General features: G+C 34.5%; 2 long non-coding RNA genes across 2 annotated transcripts in view; one reads left to right on the forward strand and one right to left on the reverse strand.

Annotated features, from left to right (window-relative positions):
* The first annotated feature begins 6607 nt into the window (after positions 1-6607).
* LOC113455849 overlaps positions 6608-18617 on the forward strand; it is a 76795-nt gene continuing 64785 nt past the window's right edge. Inside the window, exons 1-2 of the long non-coding RNA XR_003376796.1 lie at positions 6608-6687; positions 11174-11344. This is a non-coding gene — a long non-coding RNA (uncharacterized LOC113455849). The remainder of the gene's footprint in view (positions 6688-11173; positions 11345-18617) is intronic.
* Positions 13177-18617, reverse strand: part of LOC113455848 — a 23827-nt gene continuing 18386 nt past the window's right edge. Inside the window, exons 3-4 of the long non-coding RNA XR_003376795.1 lie at positions 14844-14941; positions 13177-13661 (exon numbers count right to left, since the gene is read on the reverse strand). This is a non-coding gene — a long non-coding RNA (uncharacterized LOC113455848). The remainder of the gene's footprint in view (positions 13662-14843; positions 14942-18617) is intronic.

Below are 18617 nucleotides of genomic sequence, written 5' to 3' on the forward strand. Positions count from 1 at the left end.
TTCGGATGATTGTAAGTATATATTATAGCTATATTAATGGTTTAAGAGACTGACTCTCAGATCCTAATAATGTAACATATTGATTAAACACCTTATTTTTAAGACAAACAGTAAAACTTAATTTTATTAATTCTGTGTATATTTGTGTCGGTGTCTCATAAATGTTGATCGTCTTTGATATATGTGTGGATTATATAAAAACAGCAAAGACACTGTAGTGATCCTTTGGTTTTATTTCAGGAGTCAGACAACAATTTTTGAATCTGTATGAATACAAAATATACAATCAGAGAAAAGAAAGTTGTAGAGTAGTTAGTTACATATAAAAACATCATTGTCTACTAAATAATAATTCTTATATTATTTTCTACTTCATGTTCAAAAATTCATAGACTTGTAGAGGGCTCTCCATGAACTGGTAATTTGGAATATTGACAACTGGATCTATTTCTAATATACAAATGTGAAAAAACTGGTATACAAACATTATCATTTTGTTCCAGGATAAGCATATACACTGAATGCAGGAGCTCTGAGATTTTTTGCCTGTTTTCATAATACATGTTCCAAATTTCAAGGCTGTGGCATGTTATTATACTAACACATACAAAAAGTAATTGATTTGCATTTATGTATATGTACACTTGTATTATTGAATTTAAATTGTGTAAGTTTCCTTATGTAATTGTTTCATTATAAAATCCAGATAATGTTGTACTGTATTATGAGGAACATTATGAATTCATAATATTATCAGAATGGCTTATATTATTTACATCAATGATGAAAGGGGATAGATTTTCTCATGTATGCTAGCTTTGAAATGATGCCCATGTTCTAGAAGAATGCCTCATATCAAAACACACACACATGAAATTCAGACATGCTGAATTTCTCCCAGTAAGCCATTGCCAAGTAAGAATATACAGATTGATATATATGGGTTAAATCAAGATGTGAGAGTTAGAAAAAAAGAGTCTAGAGCAAATGGGTTAAGCAGTATTTTTATTTAATATAATTTCTGTTTTGTTATTTCAGGCTAAGCAAGCAGGATAGCTGGGAAGAACAAGCAGCCTTTCCCAGTAACAATTGTTGCTCAACGTGATAAACTAATTCAATAAAATATATGAACTACAAAAGATCTGAATAAATACAACTGCTTATTAAAATTATTTTTTGCAAATAGAAATGCTTACATATAAACTCACAGTCTATACACATTGTGGTAATTATATGTATACATTTTTATCATTGTTCTTGTGAAATTGAATTCTATCAATGTTATTGTAGATTAGAATCAGATTATTTCTATTCTGAATCTGGTATTTTTCCTTGGCTGTTCACATAAGTGTGGGAAATTGAGAAAATTCTCCATCTGTGTTGAAATTACAATTTGTAATTTCATTGTGCTAACCTATTGAGTTATTTTTAATTTTTTACTTTTTGGTGGCATCAACGACTTCTAAACTTTGCTTTTTAATACATTCTTCTTATTAGAAGACAGTATTGTCACACAGATATCCATTTTTATATGACATGAAATTGTGTCTGACCTTTGAAATATTTTCTGACTGTAAGACAAATGGTTATTTGTGTGATTTGATCTGGTAGAAATGTAGGAAACATTGTAAGTTTTTGGCTATTTGAAAAGATGGAAAATTTTGCTGTAATTTGATGGGATTTTTTCTGAGAGGTAGAGCTAATGTTGCCTGTGGGTATAACAATAAATATCTATAACAGTGAGAAACATTATTCCTTCATAGAATTTGCTGGTGAAGATACTGCTTGTTGACTCACTATCTCCCTGGCCACATTGAGTAGATTAGCTTGTTAGATTGGGAACAGATTTCCTTCATGTTCATGACATATCTACATTACTGGAAAAACATAGAAAAATTTGAAGATGTCTTTTAGTATCAAACCAGTCATACCTTAGTTAAGGATAAATACTGATAAATTATGACTTTTGAAGGAACTGGTGAAAATAAAAAGTTGAGTTGATATTTTGTATTCCTGTTAATGTATTATGATTAGAATGAAATAAAAACTATATTATTGTGTTAAGTACCTGTATCTAAGATACTAATAATATAACAAACTGCTATAAGTACCATAAATTTAAGAGGAACAATGATATAACAAAATTGTTTCGAGGCTTTCTGTATCTGGAATTCTTGTTTAATGTTTGCGTGGATTATAAAAGAATGGTAAAGACACTGGCATCTGTGTATATTTAATCATTGTGTGTCCAGTCTAGAGATTCTTTTGCTGTCTGGATCTTTCTTTTTGAACTTCTATATGGTTATTTCTGGATCATGGGAGACAAATCTTAAAATACAGTGAAGTTTGGAGTAGATAGCTGTGTTGTCTTATAGCCAAATTAGTTGCAATTTAACAATATACAGGTTTGTAGAGGGAATGGCGGGCTGTGTTTTTGCCCGGCTCCCGCACGGCTAGCTTTACATCCGAAATAACAACACACAAATTGTATTCATTTAAACACTGCTTAGCCTTTTAGTTCTAGCCTCTTATTTGCTAACTCTCACATCTTGATTAACCCATTTCTAATAATCTGTGTAGCACCACGAACCTGGAAAGATTCAGCATGTCTGACCTGGCGGCTGACTCCATGGAGCCTGATTCACATCCATTCTTCCCAACATTCTGTTCTGTATATTCCACCTAACTTTCTGCCCTATTAAAAGGCCAAGGCAGTCTCTTTACTAATGAATGAAAGTAACACATAGACAGATGACCCTCCTACATCACAGGTTAACATATGTGTTGACATAAGGCATTGCTCGCTGGATCATTCTCTCATAGACCCTGAGATTCTGGCTTTGTGCCTGAGGTATCAGTGAGTCCTGATTACCTCTCTAGGTCAGGGAAGTTGTTTGGTCCATGCTGACTACTAGCAGACTGTTTCCCATTATTGGTTAACCCCATTTATGTTTTCTGTTAAGAACCTCATAAAAGAGCCATACATGTGTTAGCAGCACTCACCCTAGAAGCTGGCTCCTATGGAGCCATTCCCCTGTTTGCCCTTAGGATTGAGTTTAACCAAGGAAATTTGTTATCAAGAAATTACTTTTAGCTGTAGTTTTGGGTGGTTTGTCTCTTTCTTAATACTTTTTTTTAATACTTTTTTATCTCTTATGTTGAATTTCTGGCCCTTAGTAGGAGTGCCATTTGTAGAATATTTTATCCTATCAGATGGTACCCAAATAACAAATAATTAATAACCACAGAGAGCCTGTTATTAATTATAAATGCTCTTTTGATGGATTATGTTTATGACTGCTTCCACCCTAGATTGTAAACCCTGCTCTTCTTATTTAGGCTATGCCACATGAATTATTGACATTCTAGGTATAACAAGTTCATTTCCTTTTCTCTGTATCACATCACAATACTGAGACTACTATTTTTTCAGAGAAGACACTTAGTCTTATTCTTCCAACTAATTTTTCATGCCAAGGTATGAGTCATAAAGCTTATGTACTAAACCAATCCATGCAATATACATTGTCACTTTTAAAGGAATGTTATTCACAATGATCTTGCCTTTTTCATGCAAATGCCATTTTATTGTAATTTATTTTTAAGCCTCATATATTTAACAAGTTTTATGATGAAAATATATTTATAAAAATACTTGAGTAATATTTTTTATGTATATGCTTCACTAAGTATTCATTGCCAGCTACGTTAGAGTGGCAAATCCCAGCCAACGGAAAAACAAAACATATCTCAAGTATAATAGTTTTAACAAAAAACTGCAACAAACTAATTGCAAATAATCTATTTTTGAAAAACATCTGCATCTATCCAGTATTTTAATAATAAAAGTCTCATGGTTCTGGCTGACTTGTTTGTCCATACTTGAGAGGAATGATGAAGATTAAGACAGAAATCAACAAGAGACAAAAGATAGAGTTGGAAAGTAATCCAGTGAATATTATGATCTGCTCTAAGTGTGTTTTTCAAAGATCTTATGTACCCTAGTCTAAAATTTTGGGAAGGGGAGTGCAACAGACTTTCTTGCCTTGATACAGAGAATTAGAAATGTAATCTCCTCCCCACATCTCCAAATATCAAGTAAAAACATCTTAGATCAAAATTCAATTTTGTCTTAGCAAAACAATCAGTCACCACACTGTAGGTCAAAACATGCTATCATGTAGCCTTGAAGATGATAAACTCGGTCTGAACACTTTTTAATTTAATTAATGCAACAGGACAAACAGCTGCTTGATTCTTAGATTGTCTTCTTCAACATTATATAATTACTCATCATTGATACACACATTCTGTCATGCATGCCCTTTTTTGTTTGACTAGATGGAGAAAGATCTTATCTATCGTTTATTATCATACTTTGTTTAAAAAGGGTTAAGGGAGAGTGTGTAACTTGATGCCACATACATCTGAGCCAAATTCCCATTGTGACTTCACAAATAACTTCATAAATATAGTCAAACCATTAATGTCTATCAATACAAATGTTTCTATAGCTACAATACCACTTAGTAAAAAAGTAACTAAAAAATTAACTAAAGAAGTAAATGGTATCTAAATTGAAATATCCTATTTCCAAATTGATCCAGGCTGTCTTTAGCAGGATATTTGTTGTTGTTTTCTGCTTTTTGACATGTGATTTCTCTGTAGGTTTGGAACCTGACTTATAACTGGCACTTGTAGATCTGGCTGGTTTCAAACTCATAGAAATCTCCCTGCCTCTCTTGATGGACATGGGTCAAAGAACCCCAGGCTAACTCAAAGGTATACCAACTATATTTTCTTATTATAAGGGTTCAACTCACAAAACAGGAACAAGAAGATCAACCTTACCTGTGTGTCATGGGAACCACAGAGAGAGAAAACCCTGGTCAGGCTGGTGGTTTTCGCTGGGTACGCAATAGGTCACACCCTAACCATTTTTGAAATGATAACATATTTTCATAGCGAAAAGAAATAATTTCAAACTTTTATAGGTCAATACCAAAATTATTGTATGTATATCAACAATAGAACACAATAGGTTAAATTACAATTCTTATGACTTCTTTGTAATGAAAGGAAATTTTTTTGTGATGGTGAGATAAGTGTCTTTTTCATCTCATGGAGTCCTAATTCATTGCTGCTACATCTTTGAAAGATGTTTTTTCAGCTGCTACAGTCCTTGAACTCTGAACATTAGCAGAAAAGCCTGTTTTTTTTATCCCTCTTTATATTCTGAAGTGTGATTTCATTCACTCATTACATCTAAAATAGTGTTTGATTGCTTTATCAAGTTTCTATCCCACAAAAGGAACATTTCTAAATCTCAGTTCTCCATGACCTCTAGTTCATCAGCAGATGAATCACTGCATTGGCAAAGTTAACTTCTGTGTCTCAATATATATTAGATATACATGACCAAACATCAGTCAACAATCCTTTGATAGATTTAGATTAATAAAGCTCACAGATGTCTGGGTGGTCTAGGCAGCATTTCTACCAAGAAATTGGAATTGCCAACCATCTCTCTATTGTCCTTTATTTGTAAGATTGCTCAGCAATCTCTATCCATTCCCTCTTGGTGAGCACTAGCAGCTACAATATCATCCAGTCTGGTATTCCTCTGATCAATCTACTACATCAAACTTTCAGGAAACCTTTGAGGTTCATTTTATTCCTGTAAACACACACACACACAAAAAAAAAAAACCCACAAACACACAAACATACACTTGACCCTTTATTATAACAAGGTTTTGTCCATTATAATCCATTGCAATGGTCTTTCCATTTTGCTTTAGACAAAAGTCTCTTCTACACAATTATGCAAAAATCTATGCATGGTATAATGCTTGTGGGAATCCACATTTAGAAAATTTAGAATAAGAAGGGCATGATGCTAAGCATTATGTGGTGAAATTTGCATGGAGTTTTCCCTGAAAAATCTTCCTGCTACTTTTTGGGATACAAAAGCAGGACATCTTTTCAAAAGTAACATATCCACCGTGCAATCATTTGCACACCTTTAATCATAGCACTTAGGACTTCAGAGTCAGAGGCAGGTGGCTCTTCATGAGTTTGAGTTCAGCCTGGTTTACAAGAGCTGGTTCCAGGACAGGCTGCAAAAGCTAAAGAGAAACCCTGACTTGAAAAACCAAAAATAAATAAATAAATAGATAAATAGATAAATAAACAAATGCATATCTTTAGACTCAAATTTTGATGCTTTTAAAATATATTTGTTCATATAACATAGGAGCCCGTGAATCAAGTGTCCATCTGCCATCAAAATATTCAAAGAAATCACAGTAATAAACATAATTTATACTCTTTGTTTAGATTCTTTCTTTAAGTGCCTTACTTTTTATATTACTTTATCATTTATTATCTTTACTCTTTTAATCTATGACAGTCTCTACTGTTTTATATTATATTTACTGTCTCTAAAAAGACTTTAATTTTGAATTGTTTCTTTATATACCTGCCTATATCAAATTTACTCTTAAGTCTATGCACATATTTTCAACAACTATGATATGTTTAGAGGTTTATTTTTAATGAATCTATCTTTATTGCATAAGTGTAATCAATTTTTTCACAGGAGAATTTTTTTTCGTGTTTATGAGATGTGAAAAGATCATCCCGGTTCCATTGCCTGTTGAATCCACTCAGTGCAAGATGGCAGAGGTATGTTCACCACCTCTGCAATCAATGATAATGTCCTAATTCTGGGGACGCTTGGGATCTATGTCAACATAAAGCAATTTGTAGCATATTGCTCACAAACTCCATTTAAGAGCTCTGACGCTGCACATTCTACAATGTCCAGAGCCGTTTGTGCTTCTAGTATTAACCAGGAAGCTGTCTCCTGAGCTAGTCATGTTTCTACACGCTGTCAACAACAACAACAAGCCTTTCTGAAAATTGTGACTACCAAGAAGCTGCAATGGACTCCCTTTTTGGGACTAAAATCCTTTCTAAAGCATTCTAGGCTTTATGTTGATGCTCATTGTCAAACATTGGGCACCATGTTGAATGCAGAGACTCTGCTTTATGTTTCCCATGCACCCAATCCCAAATAATCACATAGAAGCTATAATCATAACAACACTATATGGATAATGGCTCAAGTGTATTTCTAGCTAGCTCTTACATCTTAAATTACCTGATTTCTGTTATGGCAACCTGATGGTACCTTGATGCCATATTTATGCTTTAGTAGTTACATGTTATCTCCTTGATTTTGGCTACTCTTTCTCTATATCTCTGTTCAGATTTCCTACTTGATTATATTTTCCCTGTCATAGGACTAAGTATGTTCTCTATTAACCAATAGTAATAAAACATATTCACTGCATACAGAGTAGAATCTCACATCAAGAGATGAGTCAGCAACTCTGAAGGAAATCACAAAATTTACCATAGGATTTATTCCCTTTGATAGAATTGAGATCATTCCCTTTCTTTTTTCATATCCCATGCATAACTTGAATTCACACACTTGACAATCAGATACAAACAGAACTAATACAGTCATCAGTAGAGTGAGGTCCTATCAGTCAGTCTCTAGCTATGTCCCAATTATCAGCATTTCCTGACTATAAACAAAATCTGTGTGTACACTGCCCCAGGCGAGTCAGACTGTTCCTAACATCTCTTTGAGACAGATCCCATGGAAATTATAGAAGGCAGGTACTTAAAAACAGTAGGCATTATAGGGTTTAAATAATATAACTATATGCCATTTTTAACACAAATGTTACATATGCTGTTTTTTCCTCCTATGGCCTTCACTACTCAGTTTTTTTTTTATTTTGTTTTGTTTTAATCCTTGTCTTCTTCCTTAATAGTCAGTTTTTGTTCTCCTCTTTTTACGTTAACTAGGTTGTGTACAATATATTTAATTTCTTAAAAAATAAGGACTCCAAATAAAGCATCAAGATATCTTCTGAAACCCAGGAAATGACTGTGTACAACTTTATCATAAACACCTTGATGAAGAAACATATTATGTAACACATTTCCTATATGAGCATATTCTCTCAAAGTCAAATGGCTGCAAACAGGATGCTGAAAAGCTAACTGCAAAGTCCAGATTAATAGAAAGCAGATATATGAAAAAAGAGACCATTTTTGAAAATTGTAATGCATAGGGAGAAAAATCTAAAATTATTGAACTCCATGCATGTTAAAAAAAGTTGAATATTTTTCAAAGTAGTATGGATAATTTCTGGCAGAAAATACTTTTTAACTGAGAAGAGTATCTTCAAGATAATTAACCAAATTGAACCTATCCTACATTACAAATAAATTAGAATATGATATTCATGTGGACATGTAATAGAAGGGAGCAATTTCAGTTACAGCATTTCCCCCTCAGTGCAGGCTCATTTTTGTCTGTGAAAGAGAAACTTTAACCTAGTTAAACTAATCCAACATTAACTAGTCTACAATGAAAATATACTATTACAAATATACTCATCATTGCCCGGAATGCTGTCAGATTTCTTCTGAGAGTGCCAGGTAACGTTTCTGAGCAAGTACTTTTGACAGGATATGGCTGTTTAGTATAAAAAAGAAACATGCCCACAGTGACTGACACACAGATAAAAGACAAAGGTTTACATATAGAAATTTTGGGATATTTTACAAGTTTTCTTCAGCAATATATCACAAGAAAATCATTATAATTTTTGGATCATAAAGAAGCAATTTAATGTTGATTTATAAGACGGAATGTCTATTTTTTGTTGTTTTGCCATTTTCATTATCTTTTTATAGAATCCTATTTCTTGTTAGGGTTTCCTCCCTGTATGGCATTCGTTAATTTTATTTTAATTTAATTATTTTCTTTTGTTATTTGCCAACATGACTGCAGCCTCTACTCTGCCTCCTATTACACCCCTACATTTAGACAACCTCTTACTCTGTTTCTCCACTGTATTCTCACAGTAGGAAGGAGGCTTCTTGTCATGGACACCAGCAAAGCTTGACATAACACCAGGCACCTCTACCTATATTTAGTCAGAAAAATGCAATCTGGAATGAGGAACAGGTTTCAAAGTATCGGCCACAGCCACAGGGACAAATCATTCCCTCACTGCCAGGTGTCCCAAAAATAGATCAAGCATCACAACAGTCACAAATAAACAGAGGAACTAGGTGGGTCCCATAAAGGCACAGAAGTTGTTGGTATATCCCACAGTAATTTCTGAAAGTCATTCAAAATTTGTCATCTTTCTCTCCTGATTTCCAATTTCTGAGGCTTAATTTCTTTTGGATAAAAATATAACCCAAATACTCAAAAGATGGCTGTCTTTGTACTTTCACTGGGGCAATTATTAACCCTAAAGGGAGGGGATTCTACTGAAGCTGACAATATATTAAAAGCAAACATTTCATTTATTTGGACAAGCAAGTCATCATTCTTAAAGGATGATATAAACTTGTGGAAATTGAATTGTAAGATTTTGTGTAGCCTGAGCCACAGACTTCTGCCATAATATAAAACATTTTGTCATACCCTGAGGCAAGATGTTCTAATGATATCTTCTAATTGGTTTTTTGAAATTAACTAATGAAACACTAAATGCAAATCTCTGACAATTTCAGTGAGCACATAGGATGCTAAAAAACATTCTTTTAAATATAAAACAATATTATAGGTATCTTTTGCTATGGAAGAAACAGAAGGCAATGCAAAAAGTAAAGCTCCCATTAACTCTCAGTAACTCTTATTAAATCTTATATCAATCTCCAATTTCCAGATTTCTTTGTTGGGGGAACATCTTTAACTGTTTTTCCTGTAAAGCAGGAAAGTCATAGCTAGCCACTGGCTATATGAGTATCCAATATCTGAGGATTTTCGAATATAATCAAAAATATTACTTTTATTTCTAAATGGTCTCAAAGCAGACTTAAATACCATAATAGTGTTGTCATTGGCTAGCTTTCTTTCTGAAGCATCCAGTTTCTGTGTCTCCAATTAATCTGTTTGATTACTGCATCATCTTGAAACAATTCATCAGGTCCCTGAATTAATAGACATAAATCTTCTGTCTGATCTTCAGAAGACAGAAGTTTATTCTAGATCTTCCTGTCATTGAAGTAACTTGAGAATATACTGCTATTTCAAAATGTAATTGCTGATTTCTTTTTCTATGAATTCCCTCACCAGTAAACATATGATATGTGCACAGGAAAAAAATATCTTAATTAAGGAAGCCATTTTAGAGTTGGCAAAAGACTTGGCTCTATAGGGGTTCCCAAGAGTCCAAGTGGATGTCCCCTATTCGGTTCTTGGACCGCAGAGGAGAGGGTGCCTGAACTGGCCTTCTCCCATAGCCACAATGATGAATATCTTGAATACCACCGTAGAACCTTCACCCAACGATGGATTGAGATAGAAACAGAGACCCACATTGGAGCACTGGATTGAGCTCCCAAGGTGCAAATGAGGAGCAGAAAGAGGGAGAACATGAGCAAGGAAGACAGGACCGCAAGGGGTGCGCCCACCCTTTGAGACAATGTGACTGACCTAATGGGAGCTCCCCAAGGACAGCTGGACTGGGACTGAACGAGCATGTGATCAAACAGGACTCTATGAATGTGACTGTCAATGAGTGCTTACTGAAAAGCCAATGATAATGACACTGGGTTTTGATTCTACTGCATGTACTGGCTTTTTGGGAGCCTAGTCTGGATGCACACCTTCCTATACCTGGATGAAAAGGGTAGGGCCTTGGACTTCCCTCAGAGCAGGGCATCCTGACTTCCCTTAGGACTGGAGAGGGAGAGAGAGTGGGAGGAGTGGGAGGGAAATGGAAGGAGGGGAAGAGGTGGAAATTTTTAAGAAATAAAGAAAAGGGAATTTGGTGGGTCAGATTTCTTTGATCTGTGACCCAACATTTTTTTTCATGTTTGGATTTCCAAAGCAGATAGTCACCATTTCACAGGCAAGCTTTGTCCAATTGTTTCCATTACCCACAGTGTAAGGCATCTAAAATCCTGTACTCCAGCAGCATTTGCATCAAAGGAGCATTGATTCCATACTGAGTTCAAGTTACTTTTAATTCTTTGAGTTGTTTGAATGGGCTCAGGGTAACTAAGTTATTATTTGTCCTGCACTTATCTTTGCTCAATTGCTAATAACATTTGTACTTTCTCTCCTCAGCAAGTACCTTCTCTGAAACTACCTTGCTTGAGAGACACACAACAAATTATGAGTGTTTGCACTACTCCAAGACATCTCTGCATCATTGCTTGATCTAAACCAGCTCTTGTGTAAGAGGAGGAGTGCTTTTTTGATAAGAGGAGATTTACAGAGTTTCCAACTTCTGTGAAGGTAATATTGCTAAGTTCCTCAAGCTTTTTAGATCCTGCTTAATTTTTCCACAAGTTTCTACTTCTCAGCATTGCTCACCAGAAGCAAAGGACTTGAAAACTTTCTATTCTTGTACTTAGTAGTTTCTACCTATAGTTCTCTAGACACAGACTGATCATAATCAAACAGTACTATAAATGTTTCCTCATCTAACAGCTCCTGTGGTGGATAGGAGTGTCCTGTCTCACTGCTAACCGTTGCAGGCAGAACTATGTTTTTCCTATTAAGTGCAAATACAAACTCTCCCTTATGAGCCCCCAGAAATGAAAAGTATACTTTGTGCTAATTCCATGTTATAATGGTCTTGGTTTTTCACCTCAGTTTTTCTGTGTCTAAGGTACCATTCTTGGGAATTAATAGGCCGAGCTTATCTACAAACTCTAAAAATTTCTGTTTTTGAAACTGGCCCACCTAAGCTTCTTTAGATTGTAAGTTTTCTCCAAAGCAATTACATAGTCAGATAACTAATGATTTTCTGTCCCATTACAAATTTATTTACAATTATAATCCCTTGTAATTCAACCCATGTTCACATTTACTTTTTTTCCCCAAGCACTTAGTCTTTACTTAACACCTGTGGAATCATCTACCTTTTGGCATTGATCATGCAATATGTCCATAGTCCAGTTTCACTTCTGAGGAGCCATCATTTATTGTCCTGACCTACCCATTTCCATACTAGTGTAAGGGATGAGGATTAAGATAAAAATTTACAAGAGAAAATATATAGATATTGAAGGACACCCAGTGAATACTGTTACATGTCTCAAGTTTTTATTCAAAGTTCTTATATAAGTCAGTCCAAAGATGGGTTAGGAGGCAAGACTTCCTTGCCATGATACAAAGAACAAACTAAATAACGTTCTCTCAAAATCACCAAACAGGGAGCAACCACACCCTAGGAAAAAATACACTTTTTTCTTCTCACAATGTCCTATAAAAACACCTTAGGGAAAATCATCCTAGCTTATACCCTTAAAGAAACAAGAGTAGGTCTGAACTCTATGACCATTAGACCAGTTGTAAAATATTCGTAAGTACATGTGAATTCATGAATTCCAAGTAATAATAAATGCTTATTTTTGTGGTATATCAAAACTCAGATCCCAGCATGCCTAATGGAAAGACTAATGATGTCTAATACTTATTAGACTGAGATCACTGAAAAGAAACATTATATATTTTCTCAAGGATGTTTGCCAAAATTGACTACTTAAGTTCCAGCAAGTGGATTCATACTGAATAACACACATCTGGCTTAAATGAACTCAGTTGTTATTAAACAGAGAAAATCATACAATACTTAAATGTAATAGTGATTTTGGAAATTGTGCAGTAGTTTTAAAATCAGGGATGTGATGGATTTTTTCAATAATATTTGTATATTAGTATAAAGAATATATTGTATGGATAACAATTGCAGAGGAGAATAAAAAGCAAATAGAGAAAATTTAGGGAACTTGTGAAATTGGATATAAGACCTTATGAACAAATAAACGTAATTGATGAAGACATAAGTATAATAAAAATTTTCAATGATAGCATTTGGCCTTATTTTATTTTTAGCACACTGTGGGATAGTGTATTTCAGTTGGGTCTATTTGAAAAAGGGCTCTAAATCAATTTTTTTCTTTAATCTCATCATTTTTTGAGGGCCAACATTGCAAATATAAATATGTATTATATTCAACTTAATGAAAAATACTAAAATACATAAGAAATATTATATAGTATACATACAGTGTTTTAAAATTATAATTAAGCTACATTAAAAAAACAAAAATTACAAAAACTGATCAAAAACAGTCAGCAATCAGAAGCATGTGACAATCAGATTTACAATCAGAAATGTTGATACAGGAATGAAAGTTTTTATTTATACAGCTCTAATATATCAAAAACAACCTGAAACTCACTCAGCCAACGCACAGTGAGGATGGAGACACATGTGAATCAGACATCCCTGTATACACTTCAGACCTGTGCTTTGCACTCCTCAGTTTTATATCTCTCTCCTTAATGGTTCCTAATGCGTCTGAACTGGAATACAAGTGCTCCTCTAATAAGAGGCCACAGATCAAATAAAAATGTCTGTACTGAAGAATTTTGCCAGTCAGGCCACAGCCAAAAATCCTGTTTTTATCTGGATTTAGTCAAAGTCTGACTATAAACATCTCTAGAGAAGGACCAGAGACCAGCAGGACACAGAGGCATTAGAAATGTAGAAAAGCAAGAAATTTCTGAGATTTTCCATTCTTCCACTAAGAGTCTTCTCCTCCTGTTTGAAATACAGAAAAATGAATTTATGTCTCAAAAGCTTCTACTTCAGATTTTATATTTGAGATTTCTGGATAAATCTTTGTTCTATAATAACTGTAAGAAATATTAAATTTGGGTATCAACACCGGACAGAATCCCATGATGTTCTGATAAACTGCACAACCAGAGGTCCTCCTGAGATAATGGCTATATTGTGCAGTAGTCTCGCATGACCCTTGGGTCTCCTTTAACATTTAAAGTGTCATATTTCCTAAACAGTTCATTTATGGAATCTGTCAGGGAATTTCTGAATGTCATGCCAGCAAACTGCAAACAAAAAGAATAACTATCAGCCATCAGCTGGGAGACAGGGAGACTTTCATGTAAATAGCCAGGAAAGAGGGTTAAGTATCTGGATACAGAATTGCCCCCTAGTTACCACAGGACAGTTCTCTCTTTTGATAATTAGAATAAGTGCCTAAGTTAAATAACATTTTCCAGTCATCCACTTACAATTTCGTTGTTTCTGCCAAAGCACACATTTAAATGCGAGGGAGAAATGAATCAACAGTTTCGAATAGGTTGTGAAGGAGGGGCCAGAGCCCTCATTACTCTGCCTTTCTTCCAGGTGGCTGCAAACACTTACAGTTGCTGGCCATAAAAATTATTTCTCCTACTACATTTCACTATAATTGCCTAGGTCAGGAATTTCATATTGTAAAATATGAAAGTTATACCATTACTGCTAATAATACAATTCAGTAATTTAAAAAGCAGTTTGCTTACACTACAGATGGTATTCTGCAATGTTTATATGATTTTTCTTATACATCTATTTATTTGGATTTGGAAATTAGCTATATTTTTAAAATTATATTTCTAAGAAAATGTTTTGTAACAGAGCCAAGGATGAGTCACTTTTAGAAATAACACAGTCTTTACAGACTAATAATGAACAGCTAGCTCAATACATTAATACTATTGAAAGGGATAATATTAATATAACAGACAAAATCCAATCTATGTTGAATGGTCCTGAGAAATTATCTGAAATAATTTATAATGTTGAACTTAACAATCATAATTTGTTGAAAAGTTAAATTAGAATATCAGATAAACGATGTCTCTAGGGAGGTAATATGCACTCTATCCAAATAATATCTAAGGATGAGACATTATCTTTACTGAACACATTACATACCTCAGGATCATGTGTGCTGAATAAGGTTCAGAAGCTAAACTGATCAATGAGGGCACTAGAACAGCACAAAGGAATGGAGATTCAGATTTTTCAAAAGTCTGTGGAAAAATATTTGAAATTTCCAATTAAAGAAATTATTGGAACTGATGGGCAGGGAGAGAAAGTATAAGAACAGGGTATAGCATCACCAGTATGGGTCAAAGTCAGGGATGACTTACCTAGAGTTTTAACAGCTTATCCAGTTATCTCCTTTGAGACGCCATCTGATACTAAATACCCTTAGGTAGTCAAAAAATATTAATGGCAACTGTAGTTATGAGTGATCTGAAGGAAATTAAGCAAGCAATAGTATCTTATGACTTGCACTCAATTACCATTTGTAAGGGATAGGATTCAGGATCAAGCAAATGTCATACCAGGGTTAAACAGGTAAAGAGAGAATCCTATTGTGACTTTATACAGAATTGAAGGCTGTACAATTAGGAGTAACAGACCCTGAAGAAAGACGTGTAAATTTAGAATAGCTGGTCTTTGAAAGTTACAGTTTAAGATGCAAAAAGATACTCAGTTCTTTAAAAGTCAAATCAGCACCAATAGGTGAACTGATGTTCCATACAATGAATTTTGAGACATTAGATTATAGTACTGAGGCTTGGGTAGGAGAAGCAATTTTCAATAGTATGAGGAGATAACAAAATGCCAAATGAGCGGGAATTATAGAAGAAAGGGAGGTTGAAGATCCTGAGAGGGAAACTTACAGAGAAATGAACCACGCTCATGGGATATCATGAACACTACACCAACAACTGTTAAACCTGTATTCCACTGATTTAGAATATCTGCTTGTGGGAGACAGTTCAGGGGCCTGGGAGAGAGACCACGATTAGTTTCTGCTTCAAGATCTAATTTATGGAGACATTTCCATAAGTTGGGATGTCTAAATCTTCTTGATATGGTAGTGTTTAGGAACTGTCTCAGCTTAATGTGTCAGGCTATATTTCCTCCCCATAGGTGGCTTTACCTTTGGGAGGTATTGATGAGAATATTCTGTGAGGGGGCAAGCGTAGGGAAGAGGAGTCAGTGTAAGAACTGTAAAATGTAAAATGAATAGAAAAATGAATAGAAAAAAGTAATTACATAAAGTCTACCTTATCAGGGATTCATAATATTAACTCATTTAAATTCATAATTTACATACGAAAAACCAATAAAGACCTGTAGGAACACTGGTGCATGCATATTAACAAACACAGAACAGTCTGCCTAGTGTCTTTTTTGTCCTGATCTTCCTTTCATGAACATTGCATTGTTCTTTGATCAGACAAAATAAAACTTAAGCTAAGATTAATTGCAATTTACACTGTTCAGAGTACCTCAAATGTTGTTGCATGGCTTTTGTGGCTTGGTCCTCACGCTTAGTTCCCACAGAGACTGCCTTCATGGCTGAGGTATTAGGGAACTATGATTACCATTGCACCTCTGCGGCATGATTGGGTCCACTCTTACACTGAGTTATATACAGCCCTGACTTAATATACCTTATTAAGTATTTAGATGGAGGCCCAGTTATGCTCCTGGTAGTCACCAGCACCTCGCCCAGAAGCCATCTCTTAAAGAGCCATTCCACTGTGTGCCACTACCATTGATCTTAGCTGAGAAAAGACACTTATTCAGAAGCCATGTTTGTTTCTATTTTTTGAGGGCTTGGAATTTTTAAGCTATATATTTTATTTGTTATACAGTAATTTGGTCCCTACAACAGAATATCATTAGGCAGAATTTTGTGTCCCAACAAACAGTTTCTGAATAAATGCAGAAAAAATATTATTTTTTTCTACACACTCAGCAAATAGGACAGGCAAGTTACTAGCTCACTTCTATATTTTATATTAATTATATTACTTATATGTGCTCTGGTATGTGTATTGGTACCTTTTCTAAATATAAAAAGTTTATCTAATTCCACAACCTTCTCATGATACTGAGACTCCTCCATTTTCCCCAACTACTTCTTTGTCTGGTTCTTCAGCCTAAATTTGTCTTGTCTAGACATAACCCACACAGTATCTTTCTTAATCAATCAAAATGTCATATAATCCCAAAATATAAAGGAACGTTACATAACCCATTATTGAATAATTAATACATACTCACTTTTTATTACATTTTATTTATATGTTGATGAAGATACAAATTGCCATCCTTGTATCTGCTTGAGAAATTTTATGATTTAATTTACTTATAATAATGTTGTCATATACTATTTTATATGTGTATTTATCTGAAATATATATTATTCCTAATGTATTTCACTTACTCAGCAGTGATTACATCTTGAATGCTCATGTCTAGAAACTGAAGGACAATTACATGATCATGGAAGTTGAATCTGCCAATCTGACACTAAATATATTACCACAAGCTGGGCTGTGTTGTTCAAGTGCCTTAAAATAAGGGATTAATGAACAGGCCCATTTTCTTAGTCAGGCTGTCCCTCCCATTCTGTGACATGAAGTAAGCATAAAACACAATTTTAAAGAGTAAAAACACCGTGACTTTAATTGTTTCCAAGGATATTAAGAAAACCCAGTAAAGGGAAACAGCCCATTATGCATGGTTTTCTGTCTATGACTTGTAATTATTCAAAAGAAAATTATACTTAAATAACACTAAGTTATATGTAATGGCTCTCTTTTGCTTTTTATGCATTTTTATTGCTTGATATATATGGTTTACCTTGTACCTTAAAAAGACACATAAGTAACACATCCAATTTCATTAGGTGCTTATTTTATTTCATTTGAACATTTCAGAGTTCCATTTTTAATTTTATTTTTATTTTTCCCAATATATCTAGACTTTGCTAGGTAGATTTCCAGAGAATATGTTCCCTAAAATCATAACAAGCAAGATGGATAAATCGAGGTCCCACTGCCCCAGGCCCTACAGTCTGCTCCAGCCATACATGTCTCCCCACATTCAGAACACTTTGTTTGGTACTATGCTGGTTCCCTTACTGTCAGGCCAGAGTAGTTAGGCTTACATTAGTCCATGTAAACTGATTCCGTGGGTATTCCAATCACGACCTTAATCTCTTTGCATGTACTCTCACTCCACCCATTCTTCAAGTGGGAGTTGGAAGCTCAGTGTTGTGATTATCTGTGGATCTCTGCATCTGCTTTTATCATTTTCTGGATGTAGGTTCTATGATGACATTTAAGGAAGTCATCAATCCAACAAGAGGAAAAGGCTGTTCAAGTACTCACTCCACTAATACATAGGGTCTTAGTTGGGGTCATACTTGTGAATTCCTTGGAATTTTTTCAAATCTATCTTTTAGGTATTCCCATAATGTCTGTCTATGAATATAACATTTTTCCTTGCTCTCTGTCTCTTTCCATCCCCCATCTCAAAAATCCCTTTCCTTCAAGTTTTTTTTTTCCTGTCTTTTCTTTCTTTGTCCTTAGTTTCTGCATTCCCGTTCACCGCACGCATATTTTCCCATTTTTCACATTATATTTGTCCTTTTCCCCTTCTCATGGTTATTAATTTTTCTCTTAATGTCCCCCTTATTACTCAGCTTCTCTATGGTCCTGGGCTATAGGTTCCCTATACTATTATTTTCAGTTGTTTTTCACCTATGTTTAGGTTCAAACCATCCTCATCATTCTGGCCTGAGTTACCTCACTTAGGATAAAATTTTCTAGATTCTCATTTGCCTTCAAATTTCAAGATGTCTTTCTTTTTACCGCTGAGTAGGTCTCCATTGTGTAA

This window comes from Microtus ochrogaster, unplaced genomic scaffold (genome assembly GCF_000317375.1).
Source record: "Microtus ochrogaster isolate Prairie Vole_2 unplaced genomic scaffold, MicOch1.0 UNK192, whole genome shotgun sequence".
Taxonomy (NCBI): domain Eukaryota; kingdom Metazoa; phylum Chordata; class Mammalia; order Rodentia; family Cricetidae; genus Microtus; species Microtus ochrogaster.